General features: G+C 52.3%; 1 pseudogene; it reads right to left on the bottom strand.

Annotated features, from left to right (window-relative positions):
- LOC100089950 overlaps positions 1 to 20188 on the bottom strand; it is a 77773-nt pseudogene extending 57585 nt beyond the window's left edge.
- Positions 20189 to 20829: the final 641 nt, after the last annotated feature.

Genomic DNA, 20829 nt, shown 5'->3' with positions numbered 1-20829 from the left:
GGCGAGAAGGTTACAAAGGGGCAAAGGTTTGCCAAGGGGTAAGGTTTATGCTAGGGGAAAAGGATAGTCCAAGGAAAAGGTTAGGCCAGAGGAATAGGTTAGGCCAAGGAGAAACGATAAGCCAGGTCAGGGAAAAAGTGTGGCCTAGGGAAAATGTTAAGTTAGTGGAAAGGTTAGACCAGGGGAAACGGTTAGGCCAGGGGAAATGGTTAGGCCAGGGGAAATGGTTAGGCCAGGGGAAACGGTCAGGCCTGGGGAAGAAGTCAGGCCAGGGGAAGAGGTCAGGCCAGGGGAAGAGGTCAGGCCAGGGGAACAGATCAGGCCAGGGGAACACGTCAGGCCAAGGGAACAGGTCAGGCCAAGGGAAAAGGTCATGCCAAGGGAAAAGGTTAGGCCAGGGAAAAAGATTAGGTCAGGGGAAAAGGTTAGGCTAGGGGAACGGTTAGGCTAGTGGAAAACATTAGAATAGGGGAGAAGGTTACGGTAGGGGAAAAGGTTTGTCTGGGCCACAGGTTTAGGCCAGGAGAAACGGTTAGGCCAGGGAAAATGGTGAAGCCAGGGGAAACGGTGAAGCCAGGGGAAACGGTGAGGCCAGGGGAAACGGTGAGGCCAGGGGAAACGGTGAGGCCAGGGGAAATGGTGAGGCCAGGGGAAAAGGTGAGGCCAAGAGAACAGCTCCCCAAAGTAACCCCTCCCCTTCCTGCCTCCCCCCCCCACCAATCCTCTCCCCTACTTTCCCATCCTTCCCTGCAGTATCCTCAGAGGAGATCTCCTTCCTCCTCGCAAGTGCCACCCCCTCCACCTGCGCCTCGGACCCCATTCCCGCTCACCTTATAAAAACCATCGCCCCTGCCCTCCTCCCTTCCTCAACCTCTATCTTTAACCACTCACTCTCCAATGGCTTCTTCCCGTCTGCCTTCAAACATGCCCATGTCTCTCCCATCCTAAAAAAACCCTCTCTCAACCCCACTTCCCCTTCCAGTTATCGCCCTATCTCCCTACTACCCTTCCTTTCCAAGATCCTAGAACGAGTCCTCTACGCTGAGACTGTCCCCTCCACTCTTTTTCTCCTTTTTGTTTTCTTTCTAATGGTATTTGTTAAGCACTTTCTGTGTGCCATGCACTGTGCTGGACGTCACGGTGGATACAAGATAGGTTGAACAGGGTCTCTGTCCCATGTGGGGCTTGCCCTCTTGATCCTCCATTTGACAGATGAGGTGACCGAGGCCCAGAGAAGTGAAACGACTTACCCAGGGTCACACAGCAGATGGGTTGTGGAGGCGGGGTTGGAACCCAAGTCCTATGACTCCCAGGCCCGGACCCTTTTCGCTAGGCCACACTGCTTCTCTCCTCCCTGCTTCTGTTCCTTTTGGCCTCTGGGGAAGGACTTTTGGTGAAAGAAGTAATTAGAGGAGGCCAGGTTTGGGGGGCTCTTAATGCAAGAGCCTGGAGAGAGTGGAGGGAAAAGACAGGGAAAGTGAAGAATATAGGAAGGAAGGACGGGTCAGCCTTCAGGCTGGACACTTGGGTGGCCCCTGATAGCCCTTGCATATCTTGGACTGACAGATAATAATAATGGTATTTGTTTATAGTTTACTTTGTAGCAAGCACGGCATTAAGCCCTGTTGCCCAGGCTGTCACGTGTCTCACGGAACACTTTATTAATGCTATTTGTTAAGTGTTTACTATGTGTTTGACACTGTTCTAAGCCCTGGGGTAGAACAAAGTGAATTAGTTCGGACAAAGTCCCTGTCCCTTATGGGGCTCACGGTCTAAGTTGGAGAGAGAACAGGAGAACCGAGGCTCAGACAAGGGGAGTGACTTGGCCAAGGTCACACAAAAACAGACAAGCGGCAGAGTCAAGATTAGAACTCTTGACCTTCTGATTCCCAGGCCCGTGCATGATTGACTTTTTTGAACCTCACAGTGGTGATCCTTTCATTTCCACTCATTCTTCAGCATGCCACTATTTTACTGAAATTCACCCTTCATCTGCGCTCCTCATTTTAGAGAGGTGGAATTTAGGGAAAATGGGGGAATTTTATGGTTCTTTTTAAGGCACGTCTCCTCCGAAAGGCCTTCCCTGATTAAACTCTCATCAAACCTGGGGAAATGGGGGAATTTTATGGCTCATTTAAGGCACATCTCCTCCAAGAGGCCTTCCCTGACTGACCCCTCATTCCCTTTTCTCCCATTCCCTTCTGTGTCACCCTGACTTGCTCCCTTAATTCACTCCCTCCCTCAGCCCCACAGCACTTTTGTCCATATTCATAATTTCTTTATTTATATTAATGTTGGTCTTCCCCTCTAGACTGTTAGCTCTGTTTGGGAAGGAAATGTGTTAGCCAATTCTGTTGTACTGTACTCTCCCAAGCAGTTAGTATAGTGCTCTGTGCACAGAAAGCTCTAAATAAATACCACTGATGGATTGATTGGCTCTTAGATTGAAAGCCTGGAGCCTGGACAATGTCCCATGAAACTTTCTCGTGCTGCCAACAAACACCTCAATGATGGGTGACAGTTTCTGGGTCCCAAATGGGTCAGAAACTTTGAGGTGATTGTCTTCTGATCTAAAAACCTCATATATTAGAGGCCACCCCATTTATCTCACCCTTCATCGTGTGCGGGAATGTCTGCAATTTGTGGTTAGGTTGCTATTTCTTTGAAGTGGCTTAACTAATTCCACTGAAAGTAATTTTTTCAGCTGGGAAAATTTGGTCATCCAGCTATGCTGAAAAATTGCTAGGGGCTCTTGGCACTAAGCTGAAACCAATCCAGGAATTGCGACACTGATAATTGACCTTTGGGATGTCAGTCCCAGCTCAAATCCATGTATATGCCTTGCTTGTCTCTAAAAAGTCTATCAGTCAAGGGTATTTACTGAGCCCTTACTATATGCAGAGCAGTGTACTAAACATTTGGGAGAGAACTATAGGATAGAGTTGTTAGATACACTCAAATCGATCAATCAGTGGTATTTATTGAATGCTTACTGTGGGCAGAAAACTGTACTAAGCCCTTGGGAGAGGACAATAGAACAGAATTGCTAGATGCGTTCCCTGGCCACAAAGAGTTTAAGGTGTAGAGGGGGAGACAGACATTAAACTAAATCAATAAATTCCAGATATGTGCATAAGTGCTGTGGGACTGAGGGAGGGGTGAATAAAGGGTGCAAATGCAAGTGCAAGGGCGAAGCAAAAGGAATTCTTCTATCTTGTCCATCCTAGGTGCAGTTTTTAGGTGCAAAGAAAGTGCTTAATAAATACCATCATTATCATACACACCTTGCTTCTGCTGCAGGCACATGGGACAGTTGTGGGGAGTGGGAATGCACACACACAACCACACACACCCTCCCTCCTCTGCTTCTCCCCCCTTTCACTGTAATTCATCTTTAAACTCCATTTCTTCCCTCTGCTTATGAGGTATTGTAGTGTCCATCTCTCCAACTAGATTTTAAGCTCAGAAGGTGTTGTGTCTTCATATTTCAGCATCCCTTGCTCCCCACATGTGCTCTTAGATTGTGAGTCCCCAAGTCTAATTCCCACCTGTGTCTTCTCTCCCCACGCTTAGTCCAGTTGTTTTGCACCCAGTAAGAACATAATAACTTTACTAAGGCTGTTATTGCTACTATGGCACAGATCCAAGCTCATCTCCTCCAGGAAACCTGCCCTGATTGACTCCATCCATTTTCCTCCCACCCCAATACTCTGTGTGACTCGTGCCCTGAGTGTCCCGCTCTGTGAGTCAGTCAGGAGTCGTAGTTCACTCGTGACCGTGTGTGGCCGTGGATGAGTGTGTGGTCCAGATACCCTGAGCCTGGGGGGAGTGATGCTCCAGCTACCATATTAGGTTCTGGGTTTGAGGCTGTAGGTGACCATGGGCCGCCCGTTCTGCCCCCCAGCCCCCGTGCCCTGAGGATATGCCCTTGGCCTCGTCCCTCTCTCGGACCCAAATGGCCACTGGCCTGCGAGCCTAGGCCTGTCCGGATGGATACGGGTGTACCCGGCAAAATTCTGCCTGTAATCCTCATCTAGAACTGTGGAACCCCATTTTGAGAGATGAGTGGATTACTGATACGGGGGGGGTCTAGAGTCTCCCCCTTCCTACCTTCTGGAGAAACCTGAGAACCGTGTTAGGTTTGTTACCAGACATTTCAGTCTTGGCGCTGGGGGCGAAGAAACCAGCAGTATCAGAGCTGGGTAGCAGATTGTAGACATCTTAGTTTGGGGTAGACACTAATTGCTCCATATCCTAAGACACCGACCCTAATTGCAAGAAAGGATGTGTACGGAGAGATGTAGCTGACTGCTGCTATGTCCTACTGAGATCTGCCCCCCTCCCCCTTGACCCCAGGGCCCCTTTGGGGGCACTAATAGGTATTAAGGGTGGCTGTGCCTCTCTATCCCTGCCCTTGGGACAGCAGCCCTTGGGACTATGTGGTATAGTATAATATAGTATAGTATAATATAGTATTGTATAGTATAGGACAATTTAGTATAGAATAATAGTAGAAAAGCAGCGTGGCTTAGTGGAACGAGCCTGGGCATGGGAGTTAGAAGACGTGGTGTTAATCCCACCTCCTCCATTGGTCTGCTGTGTGACCTTGGGCAAACCACTTAACTTCTCTGTGCCTCAGTTACCTCATCTGTAAAATGAGGATTGAGACTGTGAGCCCCATGTTGCACAACCTGATTGCCTTATATCTCCCCCAGAGCTTAGAACAGTCCTTGGCACATAGTAAGCACTTAGCAAATACCAACATTATTAGTAGTAGTTCATTCAATAGCATTTATTGAGTGCTTACCATGTGCAGAGCACTGAACTAAGTGCTGGGAATTGTAGTAGTATGGTATGGCACTAGGCTTGTTCTGGGAGGCTAATTTTCTCTACCGTCCCATGGTGGTACTAGGCACTGCTCTGTAAAGCCGCGCCTCTCTTTCTTCGGGCCCCCAGGTGGCACTGATGGTTTTTTTTCATGGTGTTCCTGAAGCATGTAGTAGGTGCCAGGCACTGAACTAAGCGCTGGGATAAGAGAGAAGCTCGTCAGGTCGGACACAGTCTACGTTCCACATGAATGTCACAAGTCTTAGCCCTCATTTTAGAGATGAGGTCACCTCTACCACTCCCTCCAGATACTTGTTGCTGTCATCTACCGCCCTCCTGGTCCCACCTCTGACTTCTTCAACCACCTAGACCCCTTTCTCACCTTCCTTCTCTCCTTCTCTCTGCCTACTCTGATCCTCGGAGACTTCAACATCCACATGGATGTACCCGATGACTCCTCTGCCACCCGCTTGCTATCCCTCCTTGACTCAGCCGACCTCCTGCTCCACCATACCGCGCCCACTCACCGACTCGGTCACACTCTCGATCTCATCATGTCCTACTGCTGCACTAGCTCCTCCCTCACCAACTCTGAAATCCCTCTCTCTGACCATATCCTTCTCACCTGCCTCATCTCTCACACTCCCTCCCCCTGCAAATCTTTGTTACTCCCCCACAGAGACCTCTGCTCTCTTGATCCCATCCGTCTTTCCAAAAGCATCTCTCCACACCTTGCCCCCCGTCCTCACTTCCCACTCTCGATGATCAGGTCTCCGCTCTCAACTCCACCCTCTCTACTCATCTCAACTCTCTCATCCCCCTTTCCCTCCGCCGCTCTTGCTCCACTAACCCACAGCCCTGGATCACCTCCTCTGCCCGCCTCCTACACTCCTATGCTCGAGCTGCCAAGCGCTGCTGGCGAACGTCCAAGCACCAAGCCGACCTCATACATTTCAAATTTATCCTTTCCTGCCTTGACTCTGCCCTCTCCTCCGCCAGACAAAACTTCTTCTCCTCCCTCATCGACACCCATGCCCGTCAACCCCGCTAATTGTTCCGGACCTTTAACTCTCTCCTTAGGCCCCCTGTCCCTCCCCCTCCCCCATCTCTCACCCCAAGTGATCTGGCCACCTACTTCATCACAAAAATCAACACAATCAGGTCTGAGCTCCCCAAAGTCACCCCTCCCCCTTTCTCCTCCCCCTCACCAACCCTCTCCCCTACTTTCCCATCCTTCCCTGCAGTATCCTCAGAGGATATCTCCTCCCTCCTCGCAAGTGCCACCCCCTCCACCTGCGCCTCGGACCCCAATCCCGCTCACTTTATAAAAGCCATCGCCCCTGCCCTCCTCCCTTCCTTAACCTTTATCTTTAACCACTCAATCTCCAGTGGTTCCTTCCCCTCTGCCTTCAAACATGCCCATGTCTCCCCCATCCTAAAAAAACCCTCTCTCGACCCCACTTCCCCTTCCAGTTATCGCCCTATCTCCCTACTACCCTTCCTTTCCAAAATCCTAGAACGAGTCGTCTACACTCGTTGCTTAGAATTCCTTAACTCCCATTCTCTCTTGGACCCCCTCCAATCTGGCTTCCATCCCCTCCACCCTACCGAGACTGCTCTCTCTAAGGTCACCCATGACCTCCTTCTTGCCAAATCCAATGGCTCCTACTCCATTCTAATTCTCCTTGACCTCTCAACTGCCTTTGACACTGTCGACCGTCCCCTTCTGCTCCACACCTTATCTCACCTTGGCTTCACGGCCTCCATCCTCTACCGGTTCTCCTCTTATCTCTCTGGCCGGTCATTCTCGGTCTCCTTTGCAGGCGCCTCCTCCCCCTCCCATCCTTTAAATGTTGGAGTTCCTCATGGATCAGTTCTTGGCCCTCTTCTGTTCTCCATTTACATTCACTCCCTTGGTGAACTCATTCGCTCTCACGGCTTTGACTACCATCTCTACGCAGATGACACGCATCTCCGCCCCTGTCCTCTCCCCCTCCCTTAAGGCTCACATCTCCTCCTGCCTCCAGGGCGGGATGTCTGCCCACCACCTAAAACTCAACATGAGCAAAACTGAGATCCTCATCTTCCCTCCCAAGTCCAGTCCTCTCCCAGACTTCCCTATCACTGTAGATGGTACGACCATCCTTCCCGTCTCTCAGGCCCGCAACCTCGGTGTCATCTTTGACTCGTCTCCCTCGTTCCCCCCACACATCCGATCCGTTACCAAGACCTGCTGGTCTCACCTTTATACTATCGCCAAGATCCGCCCTTTCCTCTCCACCCAAACGGCTACCTTACTGCTACGGGCTCTCGTAATATCTGGGCTAGACTATTGTGTCAGCCTTCTCTCTGATCTCCCCTCCTCCTCTCTCGCCCCGCTCCAGTCTATTCTTCACTCTGCTGCCCGGCTCATCTTCCTGCAGAAACGATCTGGGCATGTCACTCCCCTTCTTAAAAACCTCCAGTGGTTGCCTATCAACCTCCGCTCCAAACAAAAACTCCTCACTCTAGGCTTCAAGGCTCTCCATCACCTTGCCCCTTCCTACCTCTCCTCCCTTCTCTCTTTCTACTGCCCACCCCGCACGCTCCGCTCCTCCGCCACCCACCTCCTCACCGTCCCTCGGTCTCGCCTATCCCGCCGTCGACCCCTGGGCCACGTCCTCCCGCGGTCCTGGAATGCCCTCCCTCCTCACCTCCGACATTCTAATTCTCTTCCCCTCTTCAAATCCCTATTTAAAGCTCACCTCCTTCAAGAGGCCTTCCCAGACTGAGCTCCTCGCTTTTCCCCTCTGCTCCCTCTACCCGCCCGCCCTTCACCTCTCCGCAGCTAAGCCCTCTTCTCCCCCTTTTCCCTCTCCTCCTCCCCCTCTCCCGTCCCACCCACTCAGCACTGTACTCGTCCGCTGAACTGTATATATCTTTATCACCCTATTTATTTTGTTTAATGAGATGTACATCACCCTGATTCTATTTAGTTGCCATTGTTTTTATGAGATGTTCTTCCCCTTGACTCTATTTATTGCCATTGTTCTTGTCTGCCTGTCTCCCCCGATTAGACTGTAAGCCCGTCAAAGGGCAGGGACTGTCTCTATCTGTTGCCGATTTGTACATTCCAAGCACTTAGTACAGTGCTCTGCACATAGTAAGCGCTCAATAAATACCATTGAATGAATGAATGAATGAATGAATGAAATGACATCCAAAGTCACCCAACAGAAAAGCGGAGAGGTCTGGATTAAGAGCCAGCTTCTTCTGACGCGCAGGCCCGGCCTGTAGCCAGCAGGCGGCGCTGCTTCTCTCCCACATGGTGTTTCTGGGCGCCCTCGCCTCTCTATCGTCACCTGGTGGCATTTTGCTCGTACTGCGCCGGCTTCTTCCCTGGGCCTTGAGCTCCTCTATGTCGCTTCCGACTCCTTCCCAGGGCCTCTCCCGAGCCTGGAACTCCCTCTCTCTCTACATGGGCCAGACTACCACTCGCCCCTTCGTCAAAGCATTATTAAGGTAGCAACTCCGCTAAGAGGCCTTCGCCAATTAAGCCCTCTTCCCCCCCGCCCCCGCCCCTGCTCCTTCTCCCTTCTAATAATAATAATAATATTTATGTTGGCATTTGTTAAGCACTTACTATGTGCCAAACACTGTCCTAAGCGCTGAGGTAGAGCCAAGGTAATCAGGTTGTCCCATGTAGGGCTCACAGTCTTCATCCCCATTTTACAGATCAGGTAACTGAAGCACAGAGAAGTTAAGTGACTTGCCCAAGGCCACACAGATGACAATCGGTGGAGCTGGGATTAGAACCCATGACCTCTGACTCCCAAGCCTGGACTCTTTCCACTGAGCCACCTTCTGCATCGCCTACACCCTTTGGACATTCGCTAGTTTCCCTACAGCATTTATATGCCTATCTGTAAACTGTCTACAGAAATGTGGTGGGTGGGTGTGAGCACCAATGGGGTAGTTAATAATAGTAATAAAGATAATAATAATAATAATAATAATAATAATAATTGTGGTATTTGTTAAGCACTTAATACGTGCCAGGCACTGTACTAAGCACTGGGATAGATACAAACAAATAGGGTTTGATAGGGCTGACAGTCAGTATTTCCAGCCATACAATAATAATAATGATAATGTTGGTACTTGTTAAGCACTTGCCATGTGCAGAGCACTGTTCTAAGAGCTGTGGCAGATACAGGGTAATCAGCTTGTCCCATGTGAGGCTCACAGTCTTAATCCCCATTTTACAGATGAGGTAACTGAGGCACAGAGAAGTTAAGTGACTTGCCCACAGTCACACAGCTGCCAAGTGGCAGAGCCGGGATTCGAACCCATAACCTCTGACTCCCAAGCCCGTGCTCTTTCCACTGAGCCAAGCTGCTTCTCATGTTGGTATTTGTCAAGCGCTTACTATGTGCAGAGCACTGTTCTAAGTGCTGGGGTAGATACAGGGTAATCAGGTGGTCCCACATGAGGTTCACAGTTAACCCCCATTTTACAGATGAGGTAACTGAGGCACAAAGAAGTTAGGTGACTCGCTCACAGTCACACAGCTGACGAGTGGCAGAGCCGGGATTTGAACCCATGACCTCTGACTCTTAAGCCCGGCTCTTTCCACTGAGCCATGCCAAACCAACAGTTTAAGCAAAAAGGCAGCAGAATAGATGGTTAGCAAAGACCAGGCTTCCAACTGTGGCCGAGAGTTGAAAAACTCAGTTTGTGGAGCAGGGGATCGACTGACGGTGGGAGACACCGCCAGGATGAGCGGGGAGGCTGAGGCAGGGGACCAGCATATGCCTTATTGAAGGCCCATCTCCTCCAAGAAGCCTTCCCTGATTAAGCCCCCCTTTCCTCTTCTCCCACTCCCTTCTGCCTCACCCTGATTTGTTTCCTTTATTCATCCTGCCCTCAATAAATATGATTGAATGAACTGAATAAAGCGTGGCACCATGTGAACCTCCATTCAACTTCCTCTCCTCCTCATTATCCCCCATTCCCAGCACTCATGTCTCTGCTGAAACAAAAGAAGCACAAACCTGGTGAGCTGGTGGTGTTGGCCACCACAGGGAGAATTGGTAGACATGTTCCCTGCCCATAACGAGCAAGAGTCTAGAGGCTTGAGATCAGGAAGGGCTGGAATCTCTGCCAGGGGAAGACCCCAGGTGAAACCAATTGTAGAAATCTACAGGACCTGTTGGGGAAGGCAATGACTGCTACCAAATCAGGACCAGAAGGCTTTTCAAATGGCCTGCCTCGGCATTTTTTGGGTAGCCCAATGGGTCTCAGGGAATGAGAGAGAGATAGAGCCAAGTGAAGGTTGTCAGGAGAACTCCAGGGATCAGAAGTCATTGACTAGGGAAGCAGCATGGCCTCATGGCAAGAGCCCCGGCCTGGGAGTCAGAGGACCTGGGTTCTAATCCCACCTCTGCCACTTGCTTGCTATGTGACTGTAGGCAAGTCACTTGATTTCTCTGGGCCTTGGTTTCCTCATGTGTAAAATGGGAATTCAATCCCTTTTCTCCTTTTTTTATGGTATTTGTGAAGCATTATGTGCCAGGCACTGTACCTGGGATAGATTCAAGCTAATCAGGTTCAAACAATCTATGTCCCCCATGGGGCTCACAATCCATCCTCGTTTTACAGACGAGGAAACTGAGGCACAGACAAATAGAGTGACTTACCCAAGGTCACACAACAGACACGTGACATAGCCGGAACTAGAACCCAGGTCCTTGTGACTTCAAGGGCTGTGATCTATCCACTTGGCCTTGCTGCTTCCCCCTCCCAGAGAGTGAGCCCCGCACAGGACAGCGACTATGCCCAACCTGATTATTCTGTATATACCTCAGTGCTTATTACAGTGCTTGGCACACAATAAGCTCTTAGTAAATGCCACCCTTCTTCTTATTACCTGGAATTCCCAACCCCAGCATTGGAGTCCGATAGGAGACTCTGAAGCGGAGGGTCTTCCCTTCCTTCTCAGGGTCAGAAGCTCCTCCGCTTGGGCCGAGGCCGGGTCAGTTAGGGCTAGTAGACGGTAAGCTCACTGTGGGCAGGGATTGTGTCTGTTCTATTGGACTCGGTCCCAAGTGCATAAAACAGTTCTCTGCACACAGTAAGTGCTGAATACATATGACAGATTGGCAGTAGGTGGGGCTGGGGTCTTTGGGACGCTGGTGCGGTATCTGTGAGATGGGATGAAGGGAGGGGCTGCTCACTGCCACCTGCCTAACTTGGCAGGACTCGGGAAGGGAGCTCTGAATGCAGGACAGGTGTAGACATGGTTTATTGTTGGTTTTTGCAGGCTCTGTTCTTTCCTTAAACAATCAAGGAATTTGGGGGTTCTCAGCAGTGACTCTTTTACCAAAAGAAAATATGTATCAACTATCTCCCTGAAACATCTCTGGCCTCAAGGCCCTCGTGGGGAGGCGGGAGGTTGGGGGGGGAAGGACATGCGGGGGAAGGTGGGGGTGGAGTAGAGCAGAGACCACTCAAGCCCCTTCCCCAGGCCTGCTTGGGAGCAGGAGGTGAGCAGGGCTTCTGTGCATGGAGTCTGGCCACAGGGCATAAGGGTCTTGGGGCAGTGATGGGGGATGTCCAGATGGGGTGAGTCCAGAAGGGATGAGAATATTGGGGTACCCCCCGCTGCAATGACAGGAGCTCCCTCATCCCCCAGAGCTTCAGGACCTGCTCTCTCCCGTTAGGACTCCCGACCCCAGAGACAGACATTATGCCCAACTACCACCATCCAGTGGGGAGGGAGTCCAGATGCCATTGGCCCTTCCCTCTGAGCAAGAAGCCCCTCCCCCGGACCTTGTGACCTTGTGGCCCCAGGGTCCAGACTGGGAGGCCATGGGACAGTGCCTGGCTGGTGGGGAAGCATTTGAGCCCACGTCCCCTGGCCCACCCTGGGCTGGCCACTGAGAGACCCCTCCCCCCCCACCAACAACCCACTCCTGGCTTCAGTGATTCCTTCCCCTCTAGCCCCTACACCGCTCCCATTAACTCCAATCCTGGGCTATGTTGGACCCTTGTCTCTGTGCCTGTCTTCTCTTCCCCACTGGGATGATCCCCAGAATTCAAAGCACCAGCTGGGGAGGGGCTGCAGCCCCTGGAGACTTCCACCTCCCCGCCCCCCTACCCCCCCACCGCTGTAGCCCCCGAGAGGAGAAGTCCATGACAAAGCCAAACTCAACCCATAGGGCATCTCCCTCCACTCTCCAAAATACCTGGGTGAGGGGGTGGGGGGAACAGTCAGCAACTCCCAGTCTGCCCTCTCCCTAAGGGACAGACAGTACCCAGACTAAGTCTTCCCAAAGCTGGAGGAGTGTGGAATCTGATCCTATCAGAGAAGAGGAAATAACCCCCTGTTGTGGGCACAGGCACTTCCCACCTCAAACCCGTTCCTGGATAAGGTACAGGGTGCTTGATCTAGGGGTATGGGAAGAGCCACTCCCATGGTTAGTGACCAGGCAGAGAGAACCCCCAAGGATGGGAACAGCCGGGCAGGTAGGAGGGCCCGGAGCTGTTGACTGCAGGCAGAAAGAGGGGTGAGAGGAGAACCCCAGAGCTGCAACAGGGTGCAGATCTCTGGGTGCAAAAATGCTTGTCTCTGCGGGGCAGAGGTCCAGGGCTCTCTCCAGCAGGCTGGCCACACTCCAGTAGGCCGGCCCACGCTGGCACACACCCAGATCTGTCTATTCATCTGTGCCCGGGGTACCAGGTATGTGCCAGCTTTGGCGTGGGTGAAGCCTGACCAGTGCAGCTGTGACTACCCAAACTAGGGAAACCCAACTCCTGGCCAGAGTCGGGGCGGTGGGGGGGGGGGGGGCGGAGGTTTTCCTGTTGGGCCTGGATGCTTCTGGCCATGGGACTTTAACAATTTGGGGTGACCTTCAGGTTGCACCTGCCCTAGGGGACGAGTGGGACCCCGACTTCGGTACTGGGGAAGGAGGATCGCAGGGGAAGGGAAGAATCTCAGTGACTGGCCCCCAAGCAACCCAAGGGATCGCCATAGTAGTATTTCCTGAAAACTGATGAGAGCTTATTGGGTGTAGAGCACTGTACTAACCACTTGGGAGGACACAATAGAACAATATAGCAGGCACATTCCCTACCCACAAAGAACTTACAGTCTAGGGGGGAAACGGACATTAGTAGAAATGGATAAATGGCAGATCTGGACATAAGTGGTGTGGGGATGGGGGATGAATCAAGGGAGCAAGTCGGGGCAACGCAGAAGGGAGTGGGAGAAGAGGAAAGTGGGGCTTAGTCAAGGAAGGCCTCTTGCAGGAGATGGACCTTCAGTAAGGTTTTGAAGTAGGGGAGTGTCACTGTCAGATTTGAGGAACGATGTGAAGATGAAGATGGATTGGCCAGGCCGGACCTCCCTGCCCTCTTCCCCAGGATCGTGAGTATGAAGGAGACTCGACTGATCACCTTGGTGGCCAACGTCCCGGTGGGGTTTTACCTCCTGCTGCTGCCATTCCCGCTGCAGTGGATCCCAAAGCCCATGCTCTATGGCCTGTTCCTCTACATCGCCCTCACCTCCATCGACGGCAACCAGCTGTTCGAGTGGGTCGACCTTCTGCCTCACTGCACTCTACTTCTGTGCCCTCTCAGCCTGCAGGCCATCTCTCTGTCCATCCCCCCGGCCACCCTGCCCACCCTTCTCTGTCTCCCCTTCTGGTTGCCTTAGACATAGTCACCAAAATTGTATGTGGGGGCCCTGGGTTGGTCACTCAACAGTTTTATAGAACGGCATCCGGAGATACACAACACCTACAGACAAGCACACCCACATGAGTGTGCCCGCACGCACATAGGAATGAATACACCCTCATGATCACATAGCACAATCTATCAATCACTCGGTGATATTTATTGAGCCCTCACTATGTATAAGGAACTATACTAAGTGATTGGGAGAGTATACTAAAGTAACTAGAGAAGAAGCTTGGCTCAGTGGAAAGAGCACAGGCTTGGGAGTCAGAGGTCATGGGTTCTAATCCCAGCTCCACCACTTGTCAGCTTTGTGACTTTGGGCAAGTCACTTAACTTCTCCGTGCCTCAGTTGCCTCATCAGTTCTATGGGGATTTAGACTGAGACCCCACGTGGGACAACCTGATTACTTTGTGTCTTTCCCCACACTTAGAACAGTGCTTGGAATATAGTAAGTGCTTAACAAATACCATCATTACTTATTACGATTAAAGAGACATCATCCCGGCCCTCAGGGAGCTCAAAGTCTGGTGAGGGAGACAGGCATTGCAATGAACTATGGGTAGGGGAAGCAATCGAGTAGGAATTAGATTCTCAACACACACACATACACACACCCATGTATACACAAACAAAAACACATACACCCTCTCTCTGCCTCTCACTCACTCACATAACCTAACCTCCACAGTGAACATGGGTTCACTGCTAAGGACTCAGTGAGCCAGGCACGTCCTCAAATCTCCATGTCTCTGAGGGGCCTGAGCCACCAATTCATGATGTCAACCCAGCGCGCCCATCTGGGTACCCACCTCGGCCTGGCCCCGGCAGGTGCTCAGTTCTGCCTGGGACTCCGTACATGGAATAAGGGAGGGAAGGGAACCCGGGTAGGAGGGAGAGACCTTCAACGCCCTTCTCTGGCCCAGCTGGATCAGGGCTGAGGAGGAGGCCGGGGTGGGGCTGAAGCAGATTTGGGTGTCAAGGATGGGGCAAGGTTGAACCCCTTCGTTTCGACTGAGATGACTTTCCTGGCCTTGCCCACGTTCCCCTTGAGAATAATAATAATGTTGATAATAACTGTGGTATTTAAGTGCTTACCATGTGCCAGACTCTGTATTAAGCACACGAGTGGAAACAAGCAAATCAGGTTGGACCCAATTGCTGTCCCACGTGGGGCTCACAGTCTCAATCCCCATTTTACAGATGACATAACTGAGGTCCAGAGAAGTGACTTGAGCCTGGTCACCCAGCAGACAGGTGGCAGAGGCGGGATTAGAACGCATGAATTTCTGACTCCCAGGCCCGCTCTCTAGACACTATGCCATGCTGTTTTGTTGCCAGCCAGAGCCAGAGCTGGGAGGGGGCAGCAGGGTAAGGGACTTCCGGGACACTAGAGGAGCTCATTCTGGGGAGAAGAGTTGTCAGGTGCCTCTGAAGGAACATTGTGGGTTTGGGGGATGGGGGTGAGAGAGGGTCACCATGCCATGAGGAAGCAGCGTGGTTTAATGGAAAGAGTCTGGGCTTCGGAGTCAGAGGTCATGGGTTCGACTCCCGGCTCTGTCACTTGTCAGCTGTGTGACTGTGGGCAGGTCACTTAACTTCTCTGTGTCTCAGTTACCTCATCTGTAAAATGGGGATTAACTGTGAGCCTCACGTGGGACAGTCTGATTACCCTGTATCTACCCTAGCGCTTAGAACTGTGCTTAGCACCTAGTAAGCGCTTAACAAATATCAACATTATTATTATGCCTGGAGGTCCATTGGCAGGACAACCCTTACAGTCCTCAACCCTGCGCCGAGCACTTTTGATGCCTGCCCTGTCACCAGCTACTTCTGAGGAGGGCAAAGCTCAAGATCAAATGATGGGAGAGCAGCTCCAAGCACTGGGGACGAGGGTCTGGAAGCTGGGGAGGAGCAGCCTCTGGTGTGAGCATTTCCAGTGCACTTCTCAAGCCCTAGGTCTGCCCAGCTTGGATGTGGGAGGCCCCCTTTCAGAACTCTGCCTTGGCACTGCCTGCCCGGGCCAGCCATCCCAGTTGCCTGCTTGGCCATGTACCTCCCTGATCTCCGAAGAGCCCTGGGGAGTGGGGGAGACAGCAGAGGGGAAGGGGGCCGGGACTCACTTTTGATGATCCTCTTGCCGGCGTTGAGCACAAAGGTGATGGAGATGAACAGGGCGATGATCTCCTCTGTGGATCTGAGGCCGGTAGGCGAGGCACCGGGGAGGTGGGAGGACCAGAGGGTGGGGGCACAGGTGGATGGACAAATGGACAGCAGTCGGTCACAGTCCGCAGCGCGTGGACAAGATACAAGGCCTCGCATCTCATGTCTCACCACCCCGGGCCCCACCAACAGACCCCTTTTACTCCTATTATGTTTGTGGTTGTAGCGTACTCTGCCAAGAGCTTAGTACAGTGCTCGGCACACAGTAAGTGCTCAATAAATACCACTGACTGACTCGAGACTGCCCACATTGTGGGCAGGGAATGTGTCTGTTTGTGTTTGTAGTCTACTCTCCGAAGCACTTAGTACAGTGCTCTGCACATTGTAAGCGCTCAATAAATATGAGTGGCTGACAAGACCCCACTGGGGCCTGGTGAATGAATCGGGGAAGCTCACCCCTTTTCTGGTCTACAGCCCTGGGATACAGCCACAGGGGGCTCCGCCCCTAGCCCAGGGAACCACCCTACTGGGAGCGGGCCCCCTCCCTCCCTTGCGAGGAGTCTGCTCAGCCTGAACCTCGGCCGCCCCCACTCCCAGGAACCCACCTCATGAAGAGCTTCATGACCAGGCTGAAGTTGAAGAGGGTGTAGAGGGCAAGGAAAAAGCTATTCCCCAGCCCCATCAAAGGTAGAAGGCATGGAAGTCCAGGCCGTAGTCATCGCAGATGCCCCGAATCATTGAAAGGCACCAGCCGCTCACCGGCGGGAAGGACGCATGGACGGTCCTCTAGCCAAGCTCCAAGCCCAGACCTCAGCCCGCATAGACTTGCAGTCCCTCCCTGCCAGTCACAGGACCTCTGCTGAGAACCTGTGGATGTGTGACAGGACTCCTCTTTCTTCTCCTCTTCATCAGTACAGGAGTCCACAGCCTTCCTGGAATCTCAGAGGCTCCCCTTCAAAGCCTTACTGAAGGCACATCTCCTCCAAGGGGCCTTCCCTGACTAAGCCCTCCTTTCCTCTTTTCCCTCTCCCTTCTGGGTCGCCCTGACTTGCTCCCTTTATCCATCTCTTCTCCCGGCCCCACACCACTTACTTCTATATCTGTCACATATTGATTTGTATTAATGCCTGTCTCCCCCTCTAGACTGTAAACTTGTTGTGGGTACTCTCCCAAGCTCTGAGGACTTTGCTTGGCATATACTAAGAGCTCAATAAATACGAATGAATGAATGAATGAATGAAGGAAAGGCCCCAAACCCGGGGGTGGGGTTGGGGGGTGGGGACGGGACTGGAGAAGGTAGTGTCAGCGGCAGGGCTAGGCTGATGCCACAAAAGGAAACTTGGGAGCTTTGGCCTGATTGGCCCCCAGTCCCAATAGCGCCAACCTCCAGCAGCCCGGGGATGGGGAGGGGGTTGGAAGGGTTTGGGATTTGGGCCCAAAGAGAAGGGCAGAGACTGGCTCATGAGACAGTGGCATGGCAGAGGATCGGCCCTGTCTTGGCTGGAGTCATCCTGGCCCCTGATTTGGCCCCTCTCCAAAAGGGTCAGTCAATCAATGGTAATGGAGCACATACTGTGTGCAGAGAGCACTGTACTAAGTGCTTGGGAGGATCCAATAGAAGAACATAACAGATCCATTCTCTGCCCACAGTGAGCTTACAGTCTAGAGGTCAGGCCCCACTGAGTGACATCCTGCCCCTGGCATCTGCAGGGGCTTCAATGGTATGAGGGGCGAACATGGGCCTAAGGGGGGCCGGTTGTGTTGGGCACTGGGTTCCCCTCGCTGGACCCTCATCCCCCCCACCGGGTCCAGCGTGTCCTGCCCTCACAGTTGATGTAGAGCACCAGAGGGGCGGTGGTCAGGAGCATGACTAGGGGCTGCCCGGAAAACAAAGCATACAGCAGCCCGCCGATGCAGTGGCCCACGAAAGTCTTCTGCATGTCTGCAAAATGGACCGATGGGTGGGTGGCGGCCCCACTGCTCCTGGGACGGCCCCCGGGCAACTTGGGGGGATGACCAGGGGGCTGCACTAGCTTCCTGGGGGCGGGGTCTGTCCAGAGCAGGCCAGACCCTAAGGGTCGGCGCCAGGCAGCTGGCCAGGGGGATGGGGTGGTCCAGCTGGGCGCCCTCAGCCCCTCCCTGGGGGTCCCACACAGACCCACTGGACCTCACGAGAGGAGACATAATGACAACAATGATGATATTTGTTAAGCACTTACTGTGTGTCAAGCACTGTTCTAAGCACTGGGGTAAATACAAACTAATCAGGTTGAACTCGATCCCTGTCCACATGGGGCTCACAGTCTTCATCCCCATGTTATAGATGAGGGAACTGAGGCCAAGGGAAGTTAAGCGATAGATGAGGTCGCTGAGGGACAGAAAGGTGCAGTGCCATGCCCTAGGTCACACAACAGACACCACAGACACAACAGAGGTGGGGACAGCATTAAAACCCAGTTCCTTCTACTTCCAGGCCCGTGCCACTTGCCTGCTGTGAGACCCTGGGCAAGTCACTTGACTTCTCTGGGCTTCAGTTACCTCATTTGTAAAATGGGGATTGAGACTGTGAGCCCTATGTGGGACAGGGACTAGCTTCAACCTGACAACTGTGTCTCTACCCCAGTGCTTCGTAAAGTGTCCGGCTCACAGTAATCACTTAACAAATACCTCAATTATCATCATCATCATCATCATTACCCAGTAGGCTGCGTTGTTTCCCAAGGCATGACCGAGACCAGTCCAAACCCCAGGGTTGTGACCCCCAGACCATCCCAACCTGGACCAGCAACCTGATTGGGTGCGGCCTGGCTCTCTGCCCGGACCCCCACTTCCGGCCGACTACCATGGGGGGAACCTGAGGGAGGGAGGGGGATGGGGACAGGCTGGCCCCTGTTCCCTCCCACCCACTGGCATCGCAGGGCCCAAGGTGAGGGCAAAGCTTTACCGATGGCACCGTGCATGTTCTCATCGTTGAGGGAGCCATAGTCGATGGTAGGCAACAGGCAGGCAAAGTAGTGGAAAATCATGGTGGTGATATACTTCCCCAATGCCTTGTTGCTTCCGATGATGCCTAGTAGAATCGTGACAACAAAAATGATCATTGTTCTAGTATAATTTCAGCATTTTCTACGTTCCGAGCACTGTACCTAGGCTGTGAACCCCATGTGGTATGGAGACAGGGACTTTGTCTCATCTGCTCCTACCTACCCCAGCGCTAAGTGGGAGGGAGAAAAGGCGTTTGGTTAATAATAAAAACAATAACTATGGTACTTGTTAAGTGATTACTATGTCTCAAGCACCGTTCTAAGCATTAGAGTAGATAGGAGGTAATCAAGTTGGACACAGTCTCTTTGTCATATTGGGCTCACTCTCTTAATACCCATTTTATAGATGAGGTAACTGAGGTCCAGAGAAGTGCCCAAGGTCTCACAGCAGACATGTATCAGAACCAAGATTAGAATCCAGGTCCTTCTGACTTCCAGGCCCAGGCTCCATTCACTAAGTCATGGTTGGGTGGCCGAAAGAAGGGGGCCAAGATCTGCCCCAGGATGGGGAAGATTCAGAGTGACCGAAGGCTGTGAATTCTGCTTTCTGAGGGGTTGGGGTGGGGGCTTGGGACCCCAGAGACACAGCAACCCACGCGAGCCAAAACCACAGGCTCTTCATGAGGTCATTAGGTTTAGCCCTCGGCTTCTGGGCAGGTGGCGGCTCCAACACAGCAGGACTTGAGAAATCTTGAGAAGCAGTACGGTCTAGTGGATAGAGCAGGGTCCAGGGAGTCAGAAGGACCTGGGTTCTAATTCCAGCTCTGCCACTTGTCTGCTGTGTGATGCGGGGCAAGTCACTTCACTTTTCTGGGCCTCAGTTCCCTCACCTGGAAAATAAGGATTAAGACTGTGAGCCCTCTGTGGGACAGAGACTGTGTCCAACCCGATTATCTTGTATCTACCGCAGTGCTTAGAACAGTGCCTGGCACATAGTAAATGCTTAACAAATACCAAAATTGTTATTGTTTTCCAAGATGCATCTCAACCATCTAAATCAGGGTGAATTTGACTTGGGCTGGGACCGAGGCAGTTTCAGGGGGCAGGGGGATGGACGAGAAGAATTTTGAAGGAGACAATGACATCCTCCCACCCCCAACTCTCCAGTGTGTGTCTGTAGGTCGTGCACATCTACATCCCCTGGCTTCAGTGGGAACCCAGAATTTCATGCCAGGTTATCGAGCACTGGGCTTGGCTCTGCCCCTGACCCTCTTTGTTCTGCAAAAGCCAGGTGGCAGCTGCGAATGCCCCAGACGTACAAGTCGGTCTCCAGCTCCCCTCCTCCCACCACATCCAGGGCCCCCAAAGCCCAGCAAGACCCCGGCTGACCCTCTTGGGCATAGAGGTTCCTGACTCCTACCTTAGCATATTTGATAGGGGCAGGGAGAACTCTGAAGGTCTCCAGCTGATGGCGAGCCACACTATTCTGGGCCATTTCCCTGGAGACCCTCAGGCTGGGTAGTGGGAGAAGGAAGGAGAAAAAGAAGGTGTGACTACTCCCTCTGTTGGAACTCTCAAGCCTCGAGCCCCGTTACTCTGCCTTGTTGAGAGAGAAGGAATGAGATCTGGGGGTGGGGAGGGAGGAGTGAGGGTGGCTAGCTTGTCAATCTACAAGTTAGAAGCCGACTGCATGCTTACTGCTTTGATTGCACAAAGGTACGCCCTCAAATTCTAATTCTACTATGGGGCAGCCCCAGCGATCAGTGGGCTCAAAGAGGCTCAGGATTGATGAGGAACATAGATGTTTTATTCCTCACAGATCCTTTTGGCATTACAGAGTCTAGTCAGGCAAGGGGACAGAGGAGGGCGGAGGAGAGGAGGGGGCCAGACTATGCCATTTCCTGGGGTAAGGTGGGGGGGCTGGTGGGAAGAATACTTGGCATCTTCCCCCTCTAGGATTTGCTACTTGTCCTCTCCACCTCTCATTCTGCTCCTCCAAGGGGGATGGAGGACACATGGTAGTCAAACACACATACACACAGATGGCCACATTCATTCAAAAGTATTTTTTGAGTGTTTACTATGTGCAGAGCACTGTACTGATGTACATATCGGTAACAGATAGAGACAACTCCT

Source organism: Ornithorhynchus anatinus, chromosome X5, assembly GCF_004115215.2.
Source record: "Ornithorhynchus anatinus isolate Pmale09 chromosome X5, mOrnAna1.pri.v4, whole genome shotgun sequence".
In the NCBI taxonomy this organism is placed as follows: domain Eukaryota; kingdom Metazoa; phylum Chordata; class Mammalia; order Monotremata; family Ornithorhynchidae; genus Ornithorhynchus; species Ornithorhynchus anatinus.
The sequence above is the reverse complement of the archived record's forward strand: the minus strand, read 5'-3'. Positions and strand labels throughout refer to the sequence as shown.